Source organism: Mastomys coucha, unplaced genomic scaffold, assembly GCF_008632895.1.
Source record: "Mastomys coucha isolate ucsf_1 unplaced genomic scaffold, UCSF_Mcou_1 pScaffold9, whole genome shotgun sequence".
In the NCBI taxonomy this organism is placed as follows: domain Eukaryota; kingdom Metazoa; phylum Chordata; class Mammalia; order Rodentia; family Muridae; genus Mastomys; species Mastomys coucha.
In genome coordinates, this window is record NW_022196915.1 from 35904389 (window position 1) to 35912871 (window position 8483).

At 39.0% G+C, this 8483-nt stretch overlaps 1 long non-coding RNA gene across 2 annotated transcripts in view; it reads right to left on the reverse strand.

Moving 5' to 3' along the window:
- LOC116084300 overlaps positions 1 to 7044 on the reverse strand; it is a 51961-nt gene extending 44917 nt beyond the window's left edge. The window contains exons 1-2 of one of the 2 annotated variants that reach the window (XR_004116069.1): positions 6860 to 7044; positions 1917 to 3121 (exon numbers count right to left, since the gene is read on the reverse strand). This is a non-coding gene — a long non-coding RNA (uncharacterized LOC116084300). Of the gene's footprint in view, positions 1 to 1916; positions 3122 to 6859 lie in introns of those variants that run through there. The other variant, XR_004116070.1, reaches the window with a different exon arrangement.
- Positions 7045 to 8483: the final 1439 nt, after the last annotated feature.

The following is an 8483-nucleotide window of genomic DNA, read 5'->3' on the forward strand; positions in this document are numbered from 1 at the left end:
AAAAAAAAGAAAAGAAAAGCTTTTTCTTTGTTTTGTTAAATTTGTTTTTTCCAAAGGGGAAATTAGTTGGTGTGTGTTTGTGTATGTCTTTCTCAGTGTATTGAACTCTCTTGAATAATTATGTAGTTGTATGAATGTCACATTAAGCCTAGAAGCTTCAGTGCCAAGTATGTATTTGCATATCTGGGTAGAAAGATATCTGAGATACAATAATCTTTTTACCTGAGCATAGTCCTGGAAAGTAGACCTGTGGATTTAGCAAAAGTGGTAAACACTGTAGAACAAAAATACTGTGTGTGTGCATGTGTGTGTGTACACACATGTGCGCATGCTAGCATCAAAGCACCAACCAGAAAAGCATCCAGTGTGCCAGACATTTCACCTGCCTGGCGCTGCAGAAGAACACAGTCATTGTTGCTGTATCAAAACCACTGTGAAATTGATAGAAATCTAAGGAAAGAGAAAGTGTTGGAAGCCTTTAAGTTACCTGTATTCTTTGAGCAGATGACAATCTTCTAGTCCTAAGGGAGGCTTGAGAACTCAAGGTGTGGTGAGTCAGAACTATAGAAGGCAAGTTTGAACTATTGGGATGCCCCAGAAAACCCTTTAGACATAGGGAATAAAAGCAGTGTAAATGGGATTTTATCTCGGCAGCCTCATTCTCTTTGGATTATAACAAGCATTCTGTAGCATCTCTTTAAAGAAAATGTTTAAACATTGGTGAGGGTTAAAGCTTTCATACTTGCATGTATATGTGCTTATTTTAGGAACAGTAGCTCACAAACAGCAAAAGAAAGGTGATGCCCTGTAAAGACTGAGTTCCTCTTCAGGAATATGGGCTTTAATGTGCCCCAGAGCTGAGTGTGCTCTGGTATACTTTTTAGTGAACAGCTTCTTAAGGATATACATTCAAGAAGAACAGGTTTTCACAATGTTGTGTCCTTTCCCAGTGCCAGCCCATTTCCAAGGCCTGGGTGTAAAGGCTAAACTGCACTTTCTCAATCTGGTAGGACCAGAAATCCTCATAGGTTGGCTGAACCTTCCTTCATTGGCACTACATCTTACCTGAGCTTCCCTTTCCTTATCCCAGCTTCCTAGAATATTTCCTAATAAGCTTCCAGTGTGCTGATCTCTATCTCAGATCCTGTTTCACAAAGAACCCTCTGGGAATGCAGTATGCCCTAGGAGGGTCAGAGGTGATTGGAGGCAAAGGTCGTAGACAGTTTGCTGTTTTTTCAATCAGGGATTAGGAAATATAGGAAAACTGGTAAGAAATTCAGAGCCACTGCATTTTTGGTTTACGGGATGGGTAGTGAAAGGCTGCAGCCCTATGAAAGTTGTGTATTAGGGTTAAAAGCCTTACTTGAGTTAATTTTAATGTAGAGTAAAATCATGCCTGACTAGGTGAGTTACTTAGGATTTCAAACTACAATTTCCTTACCTAGAAAACAGGAATAAGTCATTTCATGTGTTTGTGGTAATGTTTAAATAGTAGTTGCTTTGATGTGATTAAGTATTCAAGTCTATCTTTAGCATCATTCTTACTGCATAATTCTGGTTTATTTAGTGCCCAACCATACAAAGGAACCAAAGATAGCTTGAAAATGACATCAATCTACCCATTTCATTAGTTGTGGATAACTTGAGGGTGAACCTCTGAAAAGAATACACAGTAGCTGCCGTGCTAGTGGATGAATCCACTGTCATTCTTGACTTTCAGGTAGTCTGGATAATAATGTTCTATACCTGCTAAGAGTCTTGTCCCTGGGAATGAGGTTCTGGGTGGGAGGCCTGTTTGTAGGTTGAAGAGCCAGTTTTCCGTTGCTATCTTGAGCAAGAGCAGGGGCTTGGCAGAGTCTTAGTAGTATCTTGAAGGTATAGTGAGCAATCATAAGACACAGCGTGATCAGCAGATGTAGGGGGTGGTCAGAGAGGTTTACCATCTGTTCATTTAGAGACTGAGGAAACTCCAGGAAAGCAAGTGTCTGGAGAGTAGAGTAAGGACCAAAGTTGAAGGGCTGGCTGATTTTCACAAAACATTATGTTGTGCTTTTAGACTTCTGTTAGCATGGGCTCATGATCCATAGAGGACAGAGGTATCAGTATCTGTCTAGGATACTAAACAGCTACTATGTGCGAGTTTTGGATTCTCTGTATGTCATAGTTGCCATTTAAATAGTTTTAACTCTTATCTTGCTTTCAAATGAGTAAAAGATTCTAGAAAATTTTTCCTCACTTACAGCTCATGACACTCTATCACATCACCCTGAGTCACTGGAGGAATGAGTAATCCCAACTTGAAGTGCACACAGATTTAGGATACACTCATCACTCCAGGATGAGCTCTGCTGGATCTGTGTCTGAGACTACAAATGAGACTGAGGAGTCACAGGAACTTTGACACACTACCCATCTCTGTCAGAGGGTGTTAGGGCCTGGAGGCCTGTAACCTTGATGTATGTGTGTGAAAGGTACTGCTCCACATCAGCTAGAGTTATAAATCACAGGGTGAAAAGGAAGCAGAAATTGGAGGTGGGACATTTGATAGCACAAGACAAGGAATTCTGTCCTTGTTCCCAAGGAGTAATTCAGAAGAGTTTCAGAACTAGGTTTTCTGTCATTCTGTTCAGATGAACCACAGACAACTATAACAGTGACCTTGTACCTGTTCCCTTCCCCATGATCTGTAAGATTATATTTCCAACATATTTAATGCTTGTAGTTTGTTTCATTGGGAACTTCAATGAGACTTTTTTCATGGTTACAAATACAATTTAGGATGACAGCTTACTGGTGCTACCACTAGAATCTGCTCTTCGGCCCAGTGTGCATACAGCAACTAGATATGGGAGTTTAGTGTACTGTTGTGGATTCTTTTTGCTGTGTGGGGGATTCTGGTAGCAGAGAACAAATCCTTTGGGGTGTGTGGTCGGGTAGGGCTCCTTATATAGTTGTGGCTTTCCTGGACCCCCTCAAAGAGAAAAGATCTTCAAAATTGGCGTCTTCAGCTCTGCAGCCAAGGAGGAAGAGGCCCTAGCTTTGTAAATAAGATTTCTTTAGGGGGAGTGGTTTCTAGCAGAGTTCTTTGCCTCCACTACTTATCTCAGATTGTGGTATGAACCTAGGTAAAATACAAAAAGATAAGAGTAAAAAGATAAAAAACTTAAGAAGAGGGGAGAAATGACAATAACCCTAAAAGGAAGAATCATCAGTCAAATTTAACTTAGTATATGCACAAATATTATATGTATAGCTGCTTATGTATTAGTAATAATATGACACAATTGCAAATTAATTATTATTTGTAATTTTAAGTCAAAAGCATGCATATAATGTTCCAGGATCTTACTGTGTACTGATAACATTCTCTTTGTGAAAGAGGTGAATGCAGTGTGTGAGAGGGGCATATTGCTTCATGACCACCTACTGTGTTCCTGTCAAAGGAAGCCTATGAACTCCTGGGCCCAGACTTGGAGTTAGAGATTATGATTTCTTTTGGTTTGATTTTTTTTTTTTAAAGCCAGCTCTTGGGCAATCCTGGTTTAGTTTTGCAGATACTATTCAGGCATAGCTATTTGGTAATTTTTTTGGTTAGATTTTCTTTATGTGTATGAATGTTTTCCTGTGTGTATGTGTGCCATATACATGCTTGGTGTCCTCAGAGGTGCTGGATGCCTTAGTGGGAAACTGCAAACACAACCAGGATTCTTTGCAAAAACAAGTGCTCTTGCGCCAGTTATTGTGGTAGATGCCTTTAATGCCAGTACTGGGAGGGAGGAGAATTGGCACCAGAGGCAGGAAGAGTTCTGAGTTTGTGGCCAGGCTGCTGTACACAATGAGTTTCTAGACAGCCAGGGCTATGTAGAGACAATATCTCAAAAACAGATAAACAAACCAATGCTCTTAAGTACTGGACCATCTCTCCAGTCCTATATTTGTCATTTTTAAAAATTCAACTGAAGGGGCTGGAGAGATGGCTCAGCGGTAAAGAGCATGGTCTGCTCTTCTAGAGGTCCCGAGTTCAATTCCTAGTTACTACATGGTGGCTCACAAAGGGGTCTGATGCCCTCTTCTGGTTTGTCTGAAGACAGCTACAATGTACTCATATAAATAAGGAAATATTAAAAAACAACTGAGGACAAAATATAATTGAGTCTAGCAATCCTAATTAAGAGCATACATAGCTGAAATGAGTTTTTTTTAAAGCAATCTCTCCTACCTTTCCTTTCACCGAAATATCAAAGCACCAATTTACCCCATCAGTGAGACATTTGAGGGCGTTCTGCAGGGTGATGGCAGAAGTGTGACCTTAGGCGTCTCACTGCAGAGCATGTCAGAAGTTTGGTTGAAGTGTTACTTGCAGAGCAGTTTTCCTTTATTTTGTATTTAAATACTTTTAAATTGTTTTGCAATTGTGCATCTCTATAACTTTTTAAAAAGGACTAAGATGGTAGAATTTTGCCCCTAAATTATTACCATAACCAGAGTATAGAAGGTGCTAATAAATATTGAACATGAAGTGGAAGCTTATATAATGGTTAATTCCATGAGTTAAAAAAACCCAGGGATCAGCTACATGATCCTGGAGTATCTGTTGCACAGAATCAAAGGTTATTTGTGAAATTAAGAATTATTACTCTATCTTCTTGGGAAAGTGGAAATTATTAAAAATAGTGCAAATACTTTATTTAGGAGAGAGCCTGGCTCAGAATGTTTAATGTGTATGAGTTTGAAAGACTAGGGTTGAACCCAAGGCCTCTTGCATGCTAGAGAAGCACTCAAATCACTCAGTTATATTTCTGGTCCTTGGTTGCCTTTATTACTATTGAAAAGTGTTAGTGCTAATAATTTGTAAAATAAATTTATTTTAGCTTGATTATCTAAATATGATAATTCAAGGAAAGGGATTCAGGCAAGAAAAAGTGGACATAAGTTCATGTGTATAATAGCTTATAGCTTAGTGTGCTGGCTAGTTTTATGTCAGCTTGACACAAGCTAAAGTAATCTGTGAGAAGGGAACCCCAATTTAAAAAATGCCTTAATGAGATCAGGCTGTATGCAAGCCTGTAGAGCATTTTCTTAATTAGTGATTGATGGGGAGGGCCCTGTCAGTTGTGGTTGGGTTGATGGTCCTGATCTATAAGAAAACATGCTGAGTAAGCCAGCACTCTTCCATGGCTTCTACATCAGCTAGCTCCTGCAGGTTCCTGACCTCACTTCCTTAGATGAACAGTGACTTGGAAGTTTAAGCCAAATAATCCCTGTCCTTCCCAAGTTTCTTTGGGCATAGTGCTTAATCACAGAAGTAGAAATCCTAAGACACTTAGCATGCTACCTGTCAGCAGATCACTAATTGACATAGTCACCACACCCCTCACCTCCCCCACACACACTTTCTGGGATCTGTTGTTTGACAGGAAGATCTGCCTTTTTTTTTTTTTTTTTTTTTTTTTTTTTTTTTTTTTTAATTGAAGAGCTTGAGAGATTCTAGATAATACTCTTGCTCCACCTAGATTGAGTTACTAATGTTCTTTACACAGCTCTCTTTCCCAAGTTGATTGCTAACTGCTTGTGTATTTACGGAAATTAAATGTTTCCTTTTACATTTAATTACTCTTCTTTGTTATTAAAGGAGTTGGAACTTCTTCAACACAGCAAGTAAGTGGGTGGCAATTTTTTTTAAAGGTTTATTTTTATTTATGTGAGTACACTGTAGCTGTCTTCACACATACCAGAAGAGTGCATCGGATCCCATTTCAGATGGTTGTGATCCACCATGTGGTTGCTGGGAATTAATGCAGGACCTCTAGAAGAACAGTTAGTGCTTTTAGCCACTGAGCCATCTTTCCAGCCCCCTTGTTTGCTTTTTTAAAATATTTATTTTATGATAGTACACTGTTGCTATCTTTGGACATACACAGAAGAGGGCGTTGGATTCCATCACAGATAGCTATGAGCCACTTGTGGTTGCTGGGAATTGAACTCAGGACCTCTGGAAGAGCAGTTAGTGCTCTTAACTGGTGAGCCATCTCTCCAACCCATAATGTTAATTTTAATTTCCAATTTATAAGGAAAGTATACGTGTGTACTTTTTAAAATGTAGTTTTGAAGTAATTTTAAATTGATGGAAAATTTGCAAAATAAAAGATACTAAGAACTATTATGTCATTTGGAAAGATTTTTCCTTCTTAGCACTTCCCAGTTGTTCTTTGAGCACTTATTTTCTAATATAAGAAGATGCTCTGGGGTCACTAGTCCCATCCTTGGCACAACCTGGGAATCAGTCAGTTCTTAAAAGAGCTCTGAATCTCTGGTGGAATAATATCTTCTATTTGCAAGCCATGAATTTGGTGCTTGTTATTGGGTGTCATTGATTTTAGGCTTTCTTGGCAGACCAAGCAATAACATTTATATAGGTACACAAGTATATACCCACATGTATGTGTGTTTGTCTAAGTCTAAAGTAGAAATTCTCAGTGTACTATATGTATTATTTTCCTACCTAATTCCAATTCTGAGTTAAAGACAGAAAGTTAAAAAGTGAGAGGTTCACAGTTATTATATATAGTGTTTGATTTGGCAAGTGATTATCTATTGTGCTTAATCTTATCAGACTGATGTTATTCCCTACTGGGGCCAGCCATTTTATTGCACAGGCCACAGGCATGCTCATTTTAGTGAAAGCCATATTTTTGATTTAAGTGGTAGAAATCTGAAGAGTATATTTTAAATGTCTTTGCCACACAGTTTACTCAGTTTCTCATGATGCATTCATGTTTTAAAATGTCATAGCCAATACTTAGGAATTACCAATTACAGTCTTGGAAGGGTTAGCAAAATGGAAGAACAGATAGTCTACCTGATGAGTCCTCATAATCAAGCTTTCCTTGGTTGTCACTGCTGGCACTGAGTCATCCCACAGTGGATGCTGACTGGGAAGCTCTGAGAAACGTCTACCATTTCACGAAATCCCAGGAAATTTAGGAGTAGGTGGCTTAAGTAGCAGCACAAGATACACTGGATTAGCTTGTTCTTGAGCCAAGAAGAATCCTTAAGCTGTGGTCATTTGTTCTTGGTGCTATGCAATATTGAGTTGGCCATTATGACCTATCAAGCCTTTTATGAACAGGTTAGTGTTTTGACACCCGACTGCCAAGGTCTTAGATCACCTGTATTATGTGTCTGTTCATCAACACTTGTATCAGGAGTATTTTGGTGTGCCTGGAAGAGGTGAGACCCAAAACTAGAAACCTGTAAGACCAGACAACGCAGGAAACTGCTTCCAGATGCTGTTGACATGCCAGGCCTTCAAGGCATGCCTTCAAGCAGTATTTATCCTTGGCTGGCTAGTGTTCTTGTTAAGCAAGACAGAGGTGACTAGGGGCAGATTGAGGGTAGGAATTTGCTGGTTAAAGTCTGTTCCAAATAGGGCATAGTGGCACATATACCTTTAATCCCAGCATAAAGGAGGCAGAGGCAGGCAGAAGATCTGAGTTTTGAGGATAGCCAGGGCTATACAGAGAAATGTTATCTCAAGCCAATACAAACAAACTAAAACCAAACCAAACAAGCAAAAAGCAAAGCAAAGCAAAATAAAACAAAACTCAGAACAAACAAACCTGTTCCCTTCAATTCTCCTCATGGAACAAAGTCAGATGATTGAATAAGCTATATTATTTGGCATAAAGAAAACAATAAGCTTAGATGATTTCAGATGATTGAGTAAGCTTATACTTAATCAGCTCCATGGAATGCTTTCACAGTGATTACTAAATTCCGTCCTCATAAGTCACCTGGTGGGAAATGACTATTACCGAGTTTTATAGATAAGGAAGGAAATGAGAATGACACTTCCAATGATTACCCAGATAGCAAGTGATCATGGAAACTCTCTTTGTCTTAAATTCAGTGTTTGTGCAATAAAACATTGTGTTGGGCAACAGCTTGTATTATGACTTTGTTTTCATTCCCGGGAGGATGTTATTGAGGGAATCACATATTGTCATGTGAAAGTATAAAGGCAGCAGACATACTTGCATTTAAGATCTAAATACCAACAAGGTCATTTACTTAGGAGTCCTGTTTTTGCTTCCTGGAGTTGTGTTCTTTGTTCATACGGCAATGTATTCTTTTATATAACAGCATTTAGTCCAGTTGGTAGCCACACACTATCTTTGTAGCTTTGCATTAATGAATGCCTCCTCACTCTACTATAAAAAAACATGGGAAGAGAAGGCATTTGCTTTTATTCAATTCCCTGTTCTTTGCAGTGTCTGATATGAAAGAATTTGTTGAAAGGGTAACTAATGATAAGATATAGGAAGAAAATGGGCCAAATTTTGCCACAGACTGGGACTTTGAGAAAAACCCAAACAAACCAACCTTAGGTCTTGGTTCTTTTACTTGCCAGCTCCCTCCCCCTTCCCCCTACCTCATCTCCCTTCTCTCAGTAAAACTCTTTGTGGTGGTTCAAATAGGTTTGG